At 44.2% G+C, this 21,027-nt stretch overlaps 1 pseudogene; it reads left to right on the top strand.

The window, feature by feature from the left end:
• The first annotated feature begins 13,716 nt into the window (after positions 1 to 13,716).
• LOC118639562 lies at positions 13,717 to 14,262 on the top strand (annotated as a pseudogene).
• The last annotated feature ends 6,765 nt before the right edge of the window (positions 14,263 to 21,027 follow it).

Below are 21,027 nucleotides of genomic sequence, written 5' to 3'. Positions count from 1 at the left end.
AATGAAATAATGGGGGGGGGGGGGCAGGGAGAAGCCTTCCTCATCTCATTGATACATGGCCAGTGAAATTTTACTGTGTCTAATAATTTATTAAAATTTGGACTTTATTTATTAAGTTCAATCCAGGAGACAAATTTAATTTCATAAAGCCATATGGTTGTAGGATATTACACAATTTTATTACAGATCTACAATTAAGCAACAAAAAGGCCAAATATAATTAACCTAAAATTTTGAGGGGGCAGTAGATTAAAAACGCAAATTCAAGGTGTAAAGGGAAAAATGTGGCATTTCTTACTATTAAACATTGCTTTTTTCATGTAATTTTTGAAAGGATCACAGTGCCTATCAAACACGTATTAGATTTAGAGCCTTTTGGCATAATTTAAAAAGGAATTTAGCAGTTTTCTTTACAGATGCAATATCTACAGTATCTCAGCACTTGTACCCTTTGCTACTATTTATGATAAAAATTTTTAGACAAAAATAAAAAATTCACTTAAGAGGTGTCTGAGCATAACATTTTAAGTTGCTTGCCCAGGGTCACTAAATGATGAGTTGTATTTGGAAGCAAGGGTGGTTGAAAGGGGCCTTAACACTTCAAACTCTTAAAAGGAATGTCACTTAACTTATGACTTGTGTGACATTTAACTTTTTGGAGGCAACCCTAAACATCATATTCTAGCCAATAGAAATGAAAAATCAGATTAAGAAATATGCAGAATTACAAAATTGGCATTTGAAAAATACTCAGTGATTTATCTCAGGTTTCCAATTTTCAGAATATTTTCATCTTGAAAAGCCAGATCCCATAGTGATCCTGTCTTTCAGAAATTTCCCCATTTTTTTATTTCTCGCTAGGCTTTACCAAGATGCATTTGTAAACTTGCTTTTCTTTATTAAAGCTTAATTTATTTTTTTATATAAATAGTGTGTGCTTGTGTGTACATAGAGAATTATATATGTGAGTCACACAGACGTTGGCTGTTGTTAATGTGAAGATCAAATGGCTGAATCACATTTTTAAAAAATAAAAATTTGGTCTGAATGAATTCAACAATCTGTCCAGAACTGTTTTTTTTGTTTTTTGTTTTTAATGCTATTCACTTTTTGCTCCCACATAAAACAAGAAAGAAATTCTTTAGGCTCTGGCCAGTGGGGTCAGTTGGTTGAGTGCTGTCCAGTACACCGAGAGGTCGCAGGTTCGATTCCTGGTCAGCGCACATGCTCAGGTTGTGGGCTTGATCTCCAGTGTGGGGCGTGCTGGAGGCGGCCAATTAACGTCTCTCTCTCATTGATGTTTCTTTCTCTCCCTCTCCCTTTCTTTCTCTAAAATCAATAAAAACATATATATATATATAAAAAAACAAAAAACAGAACAAAATTCCTAATGTCTGGTTGATTCCCACTTACACATAATGTAAAAAAAAATACTTCAGGCATGAGGTAGGTACAGTTATATATATTGTTAATCCTCACCTGAGGATATTTTCCTATTAATATTTAGATAGAGTGGAAGGGAGGGAGGGGGAGAGAGAGAGAGAGAAAGAGAAACATCAGTGTGAGAGAGACACAAAAATTGGTGGCCTCCCGCACGGGGTCAGGGATCAAACATGCAACCCAGATATGTGCCCTTGACTGGGAATCGAACCCTGGACTTTTCGGTCTGCAGGCCAACACTCTAACCGCTGAGCCAAACCAGCCAGGGCATAATTCTTTTTCTTTTCTTCTTTTTTTAAATGTGTTTTTCTATCCTGTCAGTTCCAACAACTGGTGTAAGGTCATCTTCTGACCACAGCGAACCTGTAAGGCCTGCAGTTCTCTCCAGCGGAGTTTGTTGTAGACCTATCACTGATGACATCTTGCTCAGTTTTTGATTCTGTGGAATAGGTTTGCAGGGTCAACAGAGCACTGTCCTGAAGCTGTCACCACGATTCTTTGAGCTTGGGGCTACTTGTGATTGCCAGGTGGTCCTCATCCCTTTCATCATCTCCCCATTCATCCTAGTCTTTGAGCTCTGAACTCCTCAGCAGCAGGCCCGGGACCTGACCGTGCTTCCTCCCCATCAACGGACAGGATAAGCTAAGTGGGTTCCCTGTTGCCTGAAGGAACTTTATTCAAAGCTGATACTCACAGCTGCTTGAAAAAGAACACTTGGATCTTTTGGTTTTCTTATTAAATACCAAAAGGAGGAGCAAAGGTGCTGTGCTAGGAGCCCTGAGGTAAGAGGACCTGTTGAAGGATTGGGAACAGAAGACTTGGGAATCACTGTCAATTGTCACTAAGACCAATACAGCTTTTTCTTAGTTTTTTGTTTGTTTGTTTTTTAAGTGTTTTTCTATCCTATTAAGCATTTCTGTAGGGTACAGGTCTATCTTACTTTCAGCAAAAACTCATTCTATGTAGAAACCCAAGTTACAAAATAAATACATGACCACGGTTGAATTCATCATCGAATTAAACATTGGAAGAATGTTTGGTGCTAGAAGAGCAATGGGATTGTAAGGGCTTATATTTCTCAGCTAAATAATAGGGCATGCTAGAACTGTCAATCACTGTGTTTCCTTGCCAACAATCCCCAGGGCCCAGGAGGCCATGTTGTGTTACTATGACTGTCCCACCCCCAACCTTCAGCCACAGATGGTTGGATTAGCCACCCTGGTCCAGAAATTAAAAGACAGCCTATGATAAACCCCTGCATTAGAAAATGAAGAGCAAATGATAAAAAGCAAAGAAGAAATTAGAACTGCTAACAGATCATTTTTTAAATGGAAAAAAACATAACAAAGATATAAAAAGAACACATGTCAAAAGATGTATTGAACTTGTTAGTTAACAAGGGGACCAATAAAATGGTACAACTGATTCAAAGGCGAATTCAGAGAATAATAGTATATAGGCCATCAGCAGTCCACATGATTTGTTTCTAAACCTTTCATTGAGCAATTCAGATGCTTCTTGTCCATGGAAATGCAAATTGTATCTAGTGCAGGAGATTCCATTGGCCGGTGCCCCAGGGATATTGACCGGTTTTGTATCTACTTAGGAAATTTATTTCAGCATCACTGATGAACAAGAAACCTGATGTCCACCTTACACCATACAGAAAACCAAGTCCAGTAAATTAGAGCAAAATGTAAAATACAAAATAATAGCATTCATAGATGGTATTAACAACCTTAGAGCAGGGAAAACTGGCTTAAACAAACCAGCCAAGAAAGACTGCTAACTTTGCTGCCACTCAAGTCCATAATCTTTCACCAAAAGATACAATTAGAAGCGTGGAAAGGCAAGCAAGCCAAAGGGTAGAAGAAGATACTGGCCATCATATATCTGACAAAGGACCTCAACAAACATGATTCAATCCCTCCGAGTCAATAAAGATAACCCATTAGAAAAAAATGGGCATATTTCATGAGAAAACACCTCACACGATATTCAAATGGCTGGAAGCACATGACAAGATGTTCACTCATTCGAAAGAGAAAGTGCAAATGAAAACCATAACAATATTATTACAGACCTATTAGAATGGGAAAACTGAAAAGCCTAACACTACCACCAACTGTTGGCATGACTATAGAACAACTGGCGTGCTGGTTATGTAAACTGGTACAAAACCACATTGTCAAGATGCCTGACACTCTACTGAAGCTAACCATAGGCACACCCTAGGACCCAGCAATTCCATTTCTCATCATATACTAATAGAGATGCTGCGTGTACACAACCCAACAGGACAGTTACTCATAACAGGCAAAAGTGAAGAGTCTTACTATCCATCTACCACAAAATTGGTCAATTGTGTGTCCTTATAATGGCGCATATACAGCACTGACAAATGCCTGAGCCACACCCACTTGTAACAACATGGATGGATCGCACAGGTGTGAGTTTGAGTGAAAGAAGCCAGACACACACAAATGTGCCGAAGGGAAAAATGGAACCGTCAAGTAGCAGCAGGGTACAGGAAAACAGGATATTTGTAAGATGGAATAGTATAAGGAAGTGAAATGGTATGGAGCCCAGCACATATATAGAACACAAGTACACTTACATTTTTGAGAAAGGCAAAGTGCAGAACTTTGAGTACCCAGCGATGCCACTCACACCCATTTAAAAAACAACATGCAAAACAATAGTGCTTGTAACAGACACACAGTTAGATAGGTGAAAGCATAAAAGTGAATTGAAAGGAACATTTTGGCCAAGCGTGAGTCAGTGGGGAAGGTAAAGGCCATGTGACCGAGATAGGGAGAGGTCGTTTTAGCTCTGTTCTCTGTTTTATTTCTGGTTTAAATATTGGAAGTGTCATTGTGCTTGGCAAAAATGGAAAAGCAGGCTTGCTCTACCAAAGAGGTATTTAGGCACATTCAAGCGCTCCGTCTCCTAGGTGAAGCCTAAACAGAAGAATAAATAATAAGGAAAAATAAACAAAGGAGAGGTAGGGGTGTGAGCTGGGGAATGAGAGGGAGGGAGAGCGACTGAGAGATTGAGACCAAAAGAAACAGCACATGGGACCTTGCCGGTGAGGCTCAGCGGTTAGAGCGTCGGCCTGCAGACCAGAGAGTCCAGGGTTCCGTTCCTGCTAAGGGCACGTACCTCGGTTGCAGTTTGTCCCCGGCCCCAATTGGGGTCGTGTGGGTGACAACAAGTCGATGTGTGTTTCTCACATTGATGTTTCTCTCTCTCTCTTTCCCCCTCTCCTTCCTGCTCCATCTGAAGATAAATGCAAAAATGTCCTCAGGTGAGGATTAAAAAACAAAACAAAACAAAACAGCACACAGTATGAGCAGCTAGCAATATTCTGGGTGGTGAGAAAATGCCGTTATATTATGATTTTCATTTTCCTACATTTTTCCACTTTATTTTCATGAAAAAGAAAGGAAGGGGAAATAAAGTGATATAAAAAAAGATGTAAAGTGATATAAAAAAAAAATAAACATCAAGCTGGTGCAGTAGTGCTAATATCAGACAAGATACAAAGCAAGGTAGGTACCACTGAGAAAGATCATGTTTTACCTCAATAACAAGAACATTGCACCAAACACAGAGTTTTATGCTTCTCACAGCATAGTTTTGAAAAGCATTAAGCAGATTGGGGAAGAAAATCAACAAGTACACAATTATAGTTAGTTAGAGACCAAGAACCCTCTCAGAAAACTACAGTTTAAGGAAGCAGAAATGTAAAAAAAATAAAATAAGATAAATGGAGCCACTTTATTTATTTTTTATCCTCACTCGAGGACACTTTTGCATTTATCTTCAGATAGAGTGGGAGGCAGAGAGGGGGGAAGAGAGAGAGAGAGAAACTTTGGTGTGAGAGAGACACATTAACTGGCTGCCACCCGCACAACCCCAGCCGGGGCCAAGGACAAACCACAACCGAGGTACATGACCCCAGCGGGAACCAAACCCGGGTCTCTCTGGTCGGCAGGCCGATGCTCTCACCGCTGAGCCAAACCGGCCAGGGCAAATGGAGCCACTTTAAGACGGAGTCAGAGCTGCCGCCCCAGGGGAGCTGCCTTGCATGCCTTATGCCTCAACCCTGTGGAATGTTAAAACAGGGCAAAATAACCTTTGGACTGGGCCTAAAGCAACATTATGTCCCAAACACCTGTTTACCAAGGTCACAAGGAAGGAGATATTGTGACTACGGGACTGAAGGTTACCTGACCGAAAATTAAAAACATTGTTTAGAATTAACAACACTATGTCGGCTTATCGAAAGGCATTCTTTTTATTGATGTCCTTGTTCCCCTTGCCTTTGACCCCTAACAGGAACACCATTTGGGTTTCTGCCTGAATAACGACTTTTTTTTTTTAACTTCAAAGACCTGCTTGTTACCTCTCACTTTGGCCTTTTGTTTTTAGGTTACGGGATCATAAGGACATAGAGAATCTAAATAATATAAGTCAACAGTTAGACCAAATGCCCACACACGCTCCTGCTAACACACACTAGACTTTGTGCCCAGAGAATACACCCTTGGTTCAAGCACAGCACATCAACAAATACTGACCGTACACCAAGCCACAGGGCCGGGGGTTGGGGATGGACTATTTCAATTGCTGTAATACAAGTCCAAGTTCACTGCCACATGGAAGTCACAAACAAGAAGATACCCTTCCCCCAAAGTGCTTACACCTGAAAACTTTAAAACCTATTTCTAAAATATGTTTTTAGGTTAAAGGGGACATAGCTTCTGCTCAGAAAAAAAAAAAATTAGATGCTTAAAGTGCATTTATTGTAAAAACAAAAGTTAAAATAATCTGAACGTTTAACTTAAAAGCTAGAAAAAAAACCCCTCAAAATTAAAAATTGGAAATACAAGAGAAATGTATGAAGCAGAGAACTAAAATCTAATAAAACTGATAAAATAGTTTTTTTCAAAAGGCTAGTAAAATAGATAAGAAAGCACAAATGAACAGTACCAAGTGTTTAAAAAAATGAGTTTTTGTAACACTAGAGATTTAAAAAAAAAAAAAGAAAACTAGCTTAGACAAACAGGCATTTTAAAATGAAAAATGCCTGCCCTGGCCGGTTTGGCTCAGCAGTTGGAGCATCGGCCTGCGGACCAGAGTGTCCCGGGTTCGGTTCCCGCTAGGGGCACATACCAAAAAAAAAAAAAAATTTAAAAAAAGAAAAATGCCTAGCCCCGGCCGGTTTGGCTCAGTGGTTAGAGCGTTGGCCTGCGGACCAATGAGTCTCAGGTTTGATTCTAGTCAAGGGCATGCCCTGGTCGGGGCTGTGTGGGAGGCAACCAGTCGATGTGTCTCTCTCACATCGATGTTTTTCTCTCCCTCTACCCACCCTTCTCCCTCCCTTCCACTCTGTCTAAAGATAAATGGAAAAAATGTCCTTGGGTGAGGATTTAAGAAAAAAAAAGAAAACGCCTAAAGGTCCAAGAATCACTAGAAAACTGACTCATCTGATCACAATCAAAGCAGCAGAAACAGCGGCCAAAGATCTGCCTCCCAGGGGGCATCCACTCCAGATGACTTTATGGGCGACTTCTACCAAACACTCATGAAAAAGGGAATGCGGTGCGCGTGTGTGTGTGTGCGCGTGTGCGTATGCATGTGTGTGATCTACCCTCTTAATAAAAATAAATGCTTCATTAACTTTATCTAGTATCCTTAGTAGATGAATATAATTGAGCTAACAGTTTGGTCTGGTCACTGGGCAAATGAGACATTTCTGAGACCTCACACGAGTGCAGTGTGGAAACTAGAGGTAGCTGTGTCCTCTCTCCACAGAGGGTCACCGTAGGCAGCAGAGGGAATTCTAAGAGCTTTTCGCGGCTGCTCCACACACCTCACGAGGGGAGAGAAATCCCACGGTCCCACAGGCCCGGGAGGCTCCAAGCAGGGTGGCAGGGCGTGGATTCTCCACTGGGACAGCAGATGCTGCGTGGCACTCCAGTGCTGCACACCCAGGCGGCTGCAGTCTCCAGGTCACGGTTTCTTTACTTAGGAGGGAAGTGCACACACTTAAGAAACTGTCACCCAGCCTCTTACATGGTCACCTGGACAGCACAGCATTAACTGTAAGAACAGTGTGGTACAGATTGCTGGAAACGTTTCATCTCGCAAGACTGAAACGTTATACCCATTGAACACCTCCCCGTTTCCCCTGCAGTCAGCGGCTAGCGACCACCGTGCTGCTTTCTGCTTTGGTGAGTTAGATCCCTAAGGGGAGTGGAGCCTTTCAGTATTGGTCTCTGCCACTGGCTTATTGCTCTTAGCATAAGATGTCCTCAAGTTTCATGCATGTTGTAACATGTCAGGATTTCTTTTTCTTTTTTAAGTTTTTATTGATTTTTTAGAGAGAAAGAGGAAGGGAGAGAGAAACATCGATGTGAGAGAGAAACATCAATTGCCTGCCTCCTGCACGCCCCCTACTGGGGATCGAGCCCACAACCCAGGCATGTGCCCTGACTGGAAACTGAACCGGGACCTCTCAGTCCATGGGACAATGCTCAATTCACTGAGCCACACCAACTGGGGCCAGAACTTTAAATTACTAAAAGAAATTATTAAGTATATTTTCTTCAGAATGGAAAAGGCGAAGGCTTTCATAAACAATTATCAAAAGATAAAACTAGCCCTGGCCAGTTTGGCTCAGCAGTTGGAGCGTCAGCCTGTGGTCCAGAGAGACCTGGGTTCGGTTCCCGCTAAGGGCACGTACCTTAGTTGCAGTTTGTCCCTGGCCCTGGTTGGTCGTGCGGGTGGCAGCCACTCGATGTGTTCCTTTCACATCAATGTTTCTCTCTCTCTCTTCTCCTCTCTCCCTCCCACTGTACAAAAAATGGAAAAATGTCCTTGGGTGAGGATAAAAAAAAGATAAAACTGAAAAGATGAATTAATTTGACATCAAAATTAAAAGTAGTATGCAATTTAAAAAGTGAAGGGATCGAGAAATACCGATTGCTAGTTACAAAACAGTCACGGGGATGTAAATACAGCACAGGGAATACAGTAGATAATCTTGTTCTATGTATGGTGCCAGGTGGCGCTGGAAATATGGGGCAGGGGGGCGGGGTCACTTTGTAAAGTATGTAACTAGCTAACCACTATGCTGTACACTGGAAACCAATTCAAGAACATATCGAATGTAATTGAAGAAAAGAAATAAACAAAAACTTGAACCAGAAAAGCATAACTAATAAAAAGTACTATGTAGTTAAAGAGACAACTGGCACAAGGTAAAAAGGCAAGTGTTTGAGAAGCCATCCACGTCTTACGTCCTACAGACCCATACCGAGAAGAGGAGCCACCGCGGGAGAAGTGGGGACAAGTAGGCTCATGCAATTCGCCTGGGAGGAAACCCAGACATCTAACGAGTATCTGACAAGATGCTATCTGGAGCAGTCATCAAAGAAGTGTACATTTTTTAAAAATGATACACCAGTTCTACTCATCAGATTGGCAAACATTTCAGTGTGAGAAATGTCTGGCAGTGGCGTGAGGAAACTGAGAACTCTGGTGGAAGAATATTTGGGAAGCCACTTGGGAAAGCAAATATACAAGGTGGCCAACCCAGTGCCCACCCACAACCCCCTCTCCCTCCCCACCTTTCTGAGTTGGTCTAGGGGTAAGCCACGAGTCGCAGTTCTAGCCGGTGGGTGTACAAAGAAATTACCGGGTGGGCTTTCAGGAAAGCGATCGAAAAGGAACAGAAGCAGCTGCGTTCTCGTTGACCTTGCTCATCTTCTCCTTTCTTCTTGCCTGGAAGGGCAACCACCTTCTCGGGACCATAAGGTGAGAATCATTAGAATGACAGAATGTGGAAAGATGGGGCCTGATCCCTGACATCGCTGCCCCAGATCTGCTGACGTTTGGACTTCTGGTTACATAAGAACAAAAAATCCCGCTTCTTTAAGCTACTCCGAGGAAATTTTTTAAATGAATAGCTAAATGCATGTTTGATACAGTAGAGCCTTCCAATTCCAATTCCACTTCTAGGTGTCTATCATTAAGGCTTATTTGGAGCCTGGCCGGTGTGGCTCAGTGGTTGAACATCGACCCACGCACCAAGAGGTCACCAGTTCGATTCCCGGTCAGGGCACATGCCCAGGTTGTGGGCCTGATCCCCAGTGGGGGGCATGCAGGAGGCGGCCAGTCAATGTTCTCTCTCATCTTTCTCTCCCTCTCCCTTCTCTCTCTAAAATCAATTTTTTTTAAAAAAGACTCATTTGGAGCATTCATGGCTGTGCTGTTTGATAAAGTGAGAAGCTAGAAAAAAAGCTGAGTAAACATCCCTAAGGAAATGGCTAAATCAAAGTCAGTGTATTTACACTATGGAATACCATGCAGATATATTGCCCTGGCTGGGTCGCTTAGTGGGTTAGAGTTTCTTCCCTATACACCAAGGTTGAGGGTTTGATCCCTGGTCAGGGCGCACACAAGAATCAGCCAATGAATGTATAAATAAGTGGAACAACAAATCTATATTTCTCTCTCTCTCGCTCCAAAGGAAAAAAAGTATCACCCTTCCAGGCAAGATCTAGGCCGGGAGCCACCAAGCTGACATGTCGAGGCTTCGCCCTTGGAGCCCGGTTGCAGCCTCGCATGGGTGCCCAGGCTGGGGAGCAGAAAGGCAGTGGCAGAGAGCTGTCCCAGCTCGTGGGCTTCACCTTGGAGGTAGATGAGTCATCTGGTGACTTCGGGCAGTTTGGCAGGAGGTGGGACAGGGAGATGTACCACCACCAGACGTAGGCGGACAACTCCAGTTAGGAAAGTTCTGACGTGCACATAGAACAAGAATGCTTCCCACACCTGGCGGCTCCAGGCTTCTAGAGCAGCCCGGGTGGGAGCAGGGCCAACGGTTCCACCTGCTCTGAACACCTCTGTTCCGAAGGGCTGGCCCCACCACGAAGTGTCTTATTGTTTTGCAAGTTTTGGGCATAATTACTAGAATAACCACAATACCAAAACAATGCATTGTTTGAAGCTATTATTGACTCCACGCCTAACGCAGTGAGGGCCAGTTATAGGGAGAATCACCTATACTCAGGCTTTTTAGGTTTTGAGAAAATGAAAAGTAAAACATTTATGGTGCATTTTACAAATACTTTTGGATGTTCGTTGTTCTATTTCCTGAAATATCAAGTTCCATGTGAAGTTACCGAAATATTCGACTCGTTGCTCAAATACCACGGGGTTCTGTGAGAGTTTCTTTTTACTGCGTTCGCAAGGTTGCTATTGGAATTCTTCCAAGTGTACCATCGTGCTGCGTAATTTGTCCCAATATTTACTGCAATATTTATTTTTCCACATGCTACTGGCAGGGGAGTTGATTCAAATGTATTATGATTGTTCACTACATGGCTTTACCAATTTTGCTGATATTAGCTTGATTTTGCGTGTACTGTAGAGGAGTCCCTTTGAATATATTTTGCACCGTGGCTTGCTTTTTCTAGTTACCAGCATTCAATGACATCGAGTGCCACTGTTTGCTTTCACAGTACCACGCGTCAGATTGCCTTCTCTTCCACCAGGACACGTGTTTTGCTGCTGGCGGCAGGAAAGAATCGCTGACAGACAGACACTCGAAATGTTCTTTAGCGAGCTAATTTTGCACTGATATTTCAGTGCTGGTGGAATATAGCTGCACACTCAGAATTCAGGGCTTCCTACTAGAGTCTATTATTATACATGTACAAAATGCCCCCCCCCCCAACCACTTTCTAATAACTTCTAACACAGATTAGGAAAAAGTACTTAATTTTTCATGGAATTGTAATTGTACTTATGGATGGTGACCGTTTAACTTATGCAAATGGGACGCGTTTGAGAGTGATAGGGGACACTAATGGAAATTAGGATGGGACTACAAGAATAAAATTGGGATGGTCCTGGGCAAACAGGGACTTCCTGTCACTGTCTTTATACACCTGCATACCTACATCAGCAAATGAGGAACACTAACATACTGATCTACTAATATACTAACAAACATCCTCATAAGGGAGGTCGTCATGATGTACCATTTAGTGAGAGACACAAGTAGCCAAAGGAAGCGTGGGGTAGGAGACAATATGGACACTCCAGCCCTGTTTCCTATACAAATATACACACAAACAGAATTGGGGGCACATGGGTAAATGGGTTCTTTGGCCTTATTGGCAATGTTTGAACTTTTTACAAGGAAAATGTATTCATGCATTATGTATAGTTACTTTTAAAAGGAAAGAGAAGTATTCTGAGAAGAATTAAGAGCTTGACTCATATATCATTTTGAGTTGGCTTTGCAGCCCCATGTGGTTTAAGACCAACACACACCACGGTGAGTGTTTCAATACATCAAAATGTAAAGTAGAGTGGCAAAGATTACCATTTTTACCCTCTAGCATAGTGTAATCTACTCTGCAACTTCAAAAACAAAACATAAAAAACACCCTCCCATTTTCAATTTAGAGCTGAAATCGAGGTATTTAAAACCACAGTAAACAAACAAGCACCTGTTACACAGCGGTGAACCAATGAAACATGTTCATGAATATTATCACGATGTAGACAACCAGTTCTCATGCAAACTCGGGTCCTACATTGCTGCTTACTTATTGAGTGAATAGTCCATATGAATGCTTCCAACTCGACCAGCATGTGTCACATTTCTTTCTGTACACACCAGCTTCCCCTCCAAATCCTTTAGCCTCTCCCAGCGGAACCGCCATTAATTAAGGATCTATGCGCATTAGTTCTCTGCAGGTTACAAAAGGGCCTCCATGCCCTTTCCCCCATATGAGTTCCCTGTGAGATGAGCAGGGAATGCATTATCTCCACTTTACAGGTGAGGGGCAGGTTTGCCCGAAGTTGAATTGCAAATAAGAGACAGATCCTGCCAAAGAAAGTGCAAGCAAGTGCGTGAATCCCTTGAGCATTGAGGAACCATAATCACCTACCACCAGTGAATTCTTTCCCACTTGGGCCAAAGGTCTAAGGTGTTCCCGGTGCTCAGAGAAATTTCTGAAGTGCTTTGATTAAATCTACCTTTCTGTGGGAGAATTCAAACATCAAAGGGTGTCTCTACAAGCTGGACCCTGCATTTTTATTACTTTGGCAGATTTTTCATCGGGCCCGTGCTCCATGCCTATGAAGATGCAAGGGGCTTCAGGGGAGGACAGTGTCAATCAGCTGAATCATATGTGAGCGCTGCTCTCAAGAGACTGCTTTAGAATGCTAGCTCGGGGAGAGATCAGGCATGTGCAATATGACCACCGTCAGTATATGATCAGGTGCAAAAGCAAATCAACTCTTCTTGGAGGATGTCCTATTATAGGTTATTAGGACTAATGTAATTTTAGTAAATTTGCATACACACACATACACACACACACACACACACACCCAGCTCCACCACATACATGTTCACGTGATAAAATAACGCTTTGTTTTCTCATGTAATTTATGAGTTTGTGCAGCAAAAGGCCCTATGTATAGTTACACGTTTTTTTCTTTTCTTGCAAAAAATAAAATAGTTTATTATAATTGCAAGTACAGTTTGGGTGACGTTTGGCCTTGACTAGTGTCATGCTAAAACCATAAAGTCACTTCAGACAAGGCCGTCAGGAGTTTGGTGCTGGATTCGGTGGTCCTGGCTCAAATCCCCGCTCTGCCACTTTCTAGACAAGAGACGTGGGGTAATCTTGAGCAAGAGTCTCCACCTCCCTAAACCTCCTCTTCCTCACGTATACCCTGGAGATACATACACATACTTCTTAAAGTGACTGAGAGAACTAAATGAGCTTAAGAAATAGCCTTACACACAGTATGCAAACACAACAAGGAGCAGTTAACTCTTAAGAATGATTGTCTGGGTAATTTAGTCTACGAGGGTGACAGGTTCAACAGATCCAGAAGCAAAATCTCAGTGGCAGTGACCTGACCACACTCAGTGAGAGTGTTGTAGTGGCCCCAGCAACACAGCAAATCATTCCTCCTTAAAGCTGGGGAGCATTTCAGACCCATACTTGTTATTCAGGACACTAGCTCTTTGGGTTGGTTAGGAGCACGAGATGACTCGTCCTCAAAACATAATTAAAAATCTAAGGGCAGTGCCCTTGCTTCCTCCCTCAGCACTGTTTTCGTGGCGGCAAGACCCACAAATAAAGGGAAGTGCAGTGGCAGGTCAGCTGGTCTGAGCGCCAGCATGGCCTCGACCTATGTGACCGGGTCACCCATGTGGCCTCTGTCTGGAGAGGATTCAGGATGACCAGCCAGCAACTTCTTCCCAAAAAGGTTCGACTGAGTGGAACAGACTTCAACGCGATGGCCCGAGATGAGTTGATTTTAAGATGGAAACAGTATGAAGCTGATGCTTTGAGGGGGCAAGTCCATAGGTCTGAATGCTAATGATGTAACTGGCTTCAGGGAGTCAGAAGAAAAACAAAAGCAACACCACCAAGAGTCTGCACACAGGGAAAACACGCATATAACGTGACTAGCCACTAAGGAGCAAGAGACGCCAGAGTGTCCTCCTAAATCCACGCACGTCCCGCCGCCAGTGTTGCCCAGCTGACGTCAACAATGGTAGACCCAGCAGTCAACTTGTTCTTCCTAAGAATGAAGAGCGAACTGGAACAGACTAAAGACAAACCGAAACAAGCCTAAAATGAACTGTGTCCTTGGGAGCTGACACCCGATAGGCAGACAGATGACACTCCCCGGTCAAGACTTCCCGGACAGTCCCACCGTGGGAAAGATGTGCTGGAACTGCCAAGGACTCATGTCCACACGAAGACTCAGACTTTCTGAGCCAAAAAAAAAGAAGCCACATTCTTATACTATGTCAGCTTGTAATGGTCAATGTAAACCTTACCTGACGATCCCTGGGTTTCAGCCTTTTTCTCTTCCTCTTCCCCTTGCTATAGAGGCCTGATGGTGTGGGACATTCCGAAGTGGCCACCTCCAGAAAATTCCTCTTCTAGAACATGCAGACACTTGAGACATGTTTTGTTGTCTTCGACGGTTTGGAGGAATGAAAGCCTAGAGATGTAAAATCATGAAGGGAACATGTTAAAATCCCAGGAACATGGAATATGGGCTGTCTTAACCTTGAGCACAGTGACTTAGAGACGTCCTCTACAGTTTTGCCAGTAAGACTGTGGACTTTGTGATTCAACTTCTGAGTCGGAACTCAAATGAGGTGAATTTTGCCTGTAATGGGTTTATTTGCTAATCAAACGTAATGGTTATAAGAGAGTCAAATAATAGATTTATCAGTACAGGTGGTTTATATAATTCAGCCATTTAGTTTGGGCTCTATGTTACTTGAATGAGCCTTACATCAAAGTGGTTTTAATAAATGGTTTGTTCTTTGAATGGTTGTTAATACTGTAGATAACATTATTGAGGACTGTACGAACATGAAGGTGTGATATCACATTTCAGGTTCAAACTGAAGCATTAAAGACATTCAGTTCAAAACTAGATTGCACCATGGACACAGATAATAGTGTGGTGAAGGCCTGGGGTGGGGCAGGGGCTGGGGGGAGGGGGTAGAAGGGGGAAATAGAAACATTTGTAATTCTGTCAACAAAAAAATAAACTAAAACAAAACTATATTGTATGTGGATATAGGCTGTGATGAGACTCACTGTGCTGTATTTTAGTAGTAAAATTTATTAAATCCCCATTCTATTCAACTAGCACACGTTGAAAAAGCTTTAATGGGGGAACGTGTTCCTTCATTGTATTTGGGCCTTTTGTATAACTTTTGATATTAAGTTAAATGAGCCTTGAAAAAATATTTAAAACTATAGATTGTAAGAAACTGTTTTTACTTTTAGATCTGTAATGGATGACTCAGGAGGACTGGGGAGAAAGACATCTAGAATATTTGCCAGGATTCAAATCCTACATATTAATAATGCAAAGTTTAAAATGACTATGCCTCAGCCCTGGCCAGTTTGGTTCAGTGGTTGGAGCATCGGCCTGCGGACCAGAGAGTCCTGGGTTCAGTTCCCGCTAGGGGCACGTACCAAAGGGGGAAAAAAATCATTTAATGCCCTGGCTGGTTTGGCTCAGCTCAGCAGTTAGAGCGTCGGCCTGCGGTCTAGAGAGACCCGGGTTCGGTTCCCGCTAAGGGCATGTACCTCAATTGCAGTTTGTCCCCGGCCCTGGTTGGGTCATGCAAATGGCAACCACTTGCACGTCGATCTCTCTCTCTCTCTCTCTCTCTCTCTCTCTCTCTCTCCCCCTTCCATTCTATCTGAACAAAAAATGGGAAATGTCCTTGGGTGAGGATAAAAAAATAAATAAATAAAATGACTATGCCTCAACCAGCTCAGATCACTCTGCTATGGATCATTTCTTTGTAATGAGCTAGATTTCGCCTCAGTTATAATTACTTGAGCTCAATGACAAAGGTATCTTTCCTGGTGTATGAGACCTAACATACGGAAGGATAACGTCATATGAGTTTGTCCAGCTTAGAGATGCTGTGGTCTTGCTGATGCCATTTTGGGTAAGATTTTCAATAGCAAATGGCTATTTGGTGTTAAAAGATCAGGTAACCAGGCCCAGCTGGATGGGTCCCAGCAGGAGCCCACTGGCCAAGGAAAGCAGGTCCCAGGCAGGCTGGAGAAGTCAGTGCCGAGAGGTGGCACCACTCCTCGGTCAACACACAACAACTAGACCTGCGGAGAGGGGGAGGGAGGTCCTTTCCTGGGCCCCATCTCCCAGTCCTTTTATTCGGCAAAGGTGTGCTGAGCACCCGCGGTGGCAAAGTACTGGGAAGGGGAGAGCAATGGAGAATCCAGGTGCCTCTCACTTAGCATGTTGCAAAGGGAGCTCGTGCTTGGAATCTGGCAGCATTTCACCTCCGTGCTGGGAGATAAAAACACCTGTAGTGAGGATTCCCAACCCACACAGGCCTTCTGACTCAGAACCGCAAGGGAAGAGTTTGGAGTCTGCAAATGTATTTTGTATTGTGGTGAAGTAGACACAGCATCAAGGGTTCTGAAATTGGTGGTTCTAATCATCCCCTCTCCCCACCACCAGTTCACTGGTTGTTTTGGTTAAAGGGCTGACCCCTAGAGTTTCCCACTCTGCTGTTCTGCATGACATCACTCCTCTGGAGTCTATTTTATTTTTTAAATAAAGATGATATATATTTGAGATGTACAACATGATGACTGGATATACATTTAGAAAGTAAAATAGTCACTACTGTCAAGATCATTAACATTTCTCCTCATATAGTTACTGCTTTTGTGATGAGAGCACCTGAAATCAATCTACAGCTCTAATAACCAGCATGATGACTGTAATTAATTACACTGTATGGCCCTGGCTGGTTTGGCTCAGCAGTTAGAGCATCAGCCTGCAGACCAGAGGGTCACGGGTTCGATTCTCAGTCAAGGGCCACGGGTGAGTGCCAGGGTCACGGGTTCGATACCCGGCCCCAGTCGGGGTCATGCAGGAGGCAACCAACTGATGTGTTTCTTTCACATCAATGTTTCTCTCTCCTTCCCTTCCACGCTATCTAAAAATCAATGGAAAAATATCCTTGGGTGAGGATTAACAAAATAATAATAATAATACTATTGAATACTGGCATCTTTTTTTTTTTTTTTTCACCTTGGGCCTTCAGTGTTCTTATTTTCAGGAAGGGCTGGGAGTCACAGGCTTGAAGGAAGGGGTAACTAGGAGAACAGTCATGATCTCCAATTGAAACCACCTGGCTGATATATGCATTCAGTCAACCAACAAGCACGTATTGGGCAGATGAAGGGACTGTTCTGTGTTCTCTGGAGACAGACGTTGACAAAACAGACATGATCCCTGCCCTCATGGGAGGCCCAAATTCTGGGGGGAAAAATCACTTTGTCAAAGTTTCTTACCATAGAACAGGAGAGTTTGAACTAGACTGCTTAAAGGCGGGTCCAGCCCCAATACACACGATTCTAGAAAAGGAAATCAGTCTGATTCTGGAGGAAGGACACCAGCAAGTGTTCAGTTCCCCAGGGGCTAAAGGAGCGCCCCTCTGTGAGGAAGAGGGCACACAGGTGAACGGCGAGCAGGTACACTTGAAAACAACAGAGTATGTTCCCCTGTGCCCAGGAGACTATAAACAAGGAACTTTTCCAATTCGTAGAGAAAAAGCCAATTCAAAAGACTTTCAGCAGAAAAGAAAATGTACTGAAACTCACATGATGGGGTGATCCAAGATGAAGTTAGCTTTGAGCTCGGCGGGGTGGCAGAGACCCAACGAAGTTTTCAGGCTCTGCTCTCTTTGTGCTTCTTGGCTCTGCTGTACGTAACTCACGGCTGCAGCCAAGAACCCAGACAAGATTATCAGAGTATGGTCTCTTCTTTGGGTAGTGAGGCCATGGCAGCCCCAAGGTGTAACCTCCTGATGAAGCAACCAGGGCAGACAGAGAGCGTCTCCAAATGGCACCTGGAGAAAAGGTGAGAACAGGGCGCTGATTGGCCCACCTCGTCCCAACGCTTTTGGTCAGAAATTACGGCAGGCTTCTGATTGGCCAGGCTTGGCAACGGGTGGTCAGCTCTGGGAAAGGGCTAGGAATGAATTTCTCTCATCAAAAAGGGGAGTGGGGCGTCATTTTCTAAAGCAACAGATGCTAGCAAACGGTGACAATTTTTTTTTTTTAATCCTCACTCAGGGATGTTTTCCATTTATCTTCAGATAGAGTGGGAAGGAGAGAGAGAGAAGAACATTGATGTGAGAGAGACACATCAATTGGCTGCCTTCTCCACGACCCGACCAGGGCCTGGACTGAACGGCAACAGGATACCTGTCCTTGACTGGAATCAAACCCTAGACTCTTTGGTCTGCTGGCCGATGCTCCAACCGCTGAGCCAAAGTGGCCAGGACAAACGGTGACAATTTCCATAAGACACTAACTGCTGGTGCTGGCTGCCGAGGCCTGCCAACAAGGAGGGCATGAACCCCAGGGTGCAGCTGGGTCTGAGCTGAGAGTAGGATTCTGCAGGCTACTTCTTCTACCCTCTCTGTAAGACTGGTTGAGCTGGTGGGGATTTGGAAAGGAACAGAAGGTAGGGGATACCCCAACTGTTGCCAGTAAACTTAATGAACCTATGACAAAGCAATACTGGCTTTTTTCATAATTACCATGTTAGGTGATTGAGGGGAAAAAACAATCTTTTCCTGAAAAGAATCCCTAGGCCTATGCTGCATGTTTGAGAACTACGATAGCCTAGGTAATGGGATGCTGGAATCAGTCATTTGGCCTCCAGTAACGGCTACTCTTCCTAACATAGCAGCCTCTGCCACCCATCACCAGAATAGCACTAAGGAAATAAAGTATTCAACAGGACTATCGGGTTCTCCCCCCGCCCCCTCCAGATATGAGTAGTTTTTGCATTATCTTTGGGTTCCACTACAGGGTACTTTGTCCAATTTGATCCTCCAACAGGGTCATGGATAATTGTCCACCTACTCCGGGCAAATGCCACCTTAGGGGTGGCAATGCTGGGTGGCTTATGCTCGGTGTCGAAGAGTGTCCCCACACCCACAAGTGTGAGCATTGTCCCCTAGTTTTATGCAGTTTGCAGATTCAATTCAAGGTTGAGGGAAGGTGAGGGCCGCTGGGAACCCAGAACTAATGGAATTCATTAACTGCATTATCCCCTGACCTTAGAGAAGAAGGAAGTTACCTTTCAGATAACAGACTGAGTTCTTTAAAGTGGTCAGTTTTCAGCCGAGATTTGGAGGGAGCACAAATAACTTTACACTCTGCCCACATGCCTCCCCCTTCTCCGAATATCTTACAGTATTTACTATCTCCACCATATCACCTGCTGAGTGACTTCACTTATTTACTGGACCTTATCTTGTCTTAGTTTACAAGCAATTATAGTAGGCTGGCTATTTTTCACAGTCTTCAACAGATCAGAAACAGTAAATTATGCATATGTGCCAAAAGGGAAAAAATAGCATTCATTCAAGAAATACTTATTGAGCCCTGGTCGGTTTGGCTCAGCGGTTAGAGCGTCGGCCTGCGGTCTGGAGAGACCCAGGTTCGGTTCCCGCTAAGGGCGCGTACCTCGGTTGCAGTTTGTCCCCGGCCCTGGTTGGTCGTGCGGGTGGCAGCCACTCGATGTGTCCCTTCACGTCGATGTCTCTCTCTCTCTCTCTGTTCCTCTCTCTCCCTCCCACTCTACCTGAACAAAAAATGGAAAAGTGTCCTCGGGTGAGGATAAAAAAAAAAAAAGAAAGAAATACTTATTGAAATCCTGTTTTGTGCTCGGCATGAGGGATACAGTAGTATGCAAGACAAGGTTCCCACCCTCATGAAACTTACAAGCATTAGACAAATAATTTCAAACTATTACAGTTGTGATCAAGGCTATGTAAGATAAGCAGGTGGCCCTGGCCGATTTGGCTCAGCGGTTAGAGTGTCGGCCCACAGAGCAAAGAGTCGCGGGTTCAACTCCAGTCAAGGGCACGTACCTCGGTTGCAATTCAGTCCACAGCCCTGGTTGGGGTCATGTGAGAGGCAACCAATTGATGTGTCTCTCTCACATGGATGTCTTCCTCTCTCTCCCCCTCCCTCCCTATCTCTCTCCCTCCTTCCTACTATCTAAATATAAATGGAAAAATATCGAAAATTCTGGTCAAGATGGCGGGTAGGTAAACGCGGTATCGCGTCCTCCCACAACCACATCCAAGTTACAACTAAACTACAGAACAACCATCATTCAAAACCACCTGAAATCGAGCTGAATGGAAGTCCTACAGCTACGGAATTAAAGCAGCAGCCACATCCAGACCGGTAGGGGGGTGGAGGGGGACGGGCTGGTCCCACACCCACGTGTGGCAGATAAAAATCAGGAAGACACCTCGGCTGGGAAGGTCCTTCCTGAGGACTGAGGGGTCCCCGTCCCACACCAGGTGCCCCGCTCAGGGTTCCAGTGCCAGGAAGAGAATCCCCATAACTTCTGGCTGGAAAACCAGCGGGAACTGAGGCTCGGGGAGGCTGAGGCGGCTGGAGCCCCAGGCAGCTCCTCTTAAAGGGCCCGCACGAACTTATCAAACTCACTCCCTCTAAGCTGGGAGGGGAAGCAGCTCGAGGGGCACCAGAGACATATAGGGAAGAACTGGGCTGTTTGGCACTGGAGCGAGGGCTGGAGAGGGGGCTTTCTCTGGGACAAATGCGCTGTCAGAGACCTTTGTTCCTTTGGTGAGCCCTTCCCTGCAGCGGCAGACAGCTGCCATATCTGGGACTCCAGCAACCTGGCTCACAGTGGTAGCCCCGCCCTGGTGACTCCCTGAGGCCCCGCCCCACCCAACTTTCAGGCCCACCCAAGCTGTTGCCACTTGCTTAACTGTAGGATTGGCCTGTCGGATCCTGCTTCAGGTTTTCCTAAATTCTTTCAAACAGGCAGCATCTGGTCTCAGCTAGCCCCATACCTCTGGTTAAGTAATACACAGAAACAAACACAGGGAGGCAGCCAAAATGAGGAGACGAAGAAACAGGTCCCAAATGAAAGAACAGAACAAAACCCAGGAAAAGAACTAAATGAAATGGAGAT

Source organism: Molossus molossus, unplaced genomic scaffold (genome assembly GCF_014108415.1).
Source record: "Molossus molossus isolate mMolMol1 unplaced genomic scaffold, mMolMol1.p scaffold_m16_p_21, whole genome shotgun sequence".
In the NCBI taxonomy this organism is placed as follows: domain Eukaryota; kingdom Metazoa; phylum Chordata; class Mammalia; order Chiroptera; family Molossidae; genus Molossus; species Molossus molossus.
Note: the sequence above shows the minus strand (reverse complement) of the source record. Positions and strands in the feature narration are given on the sequence as shown.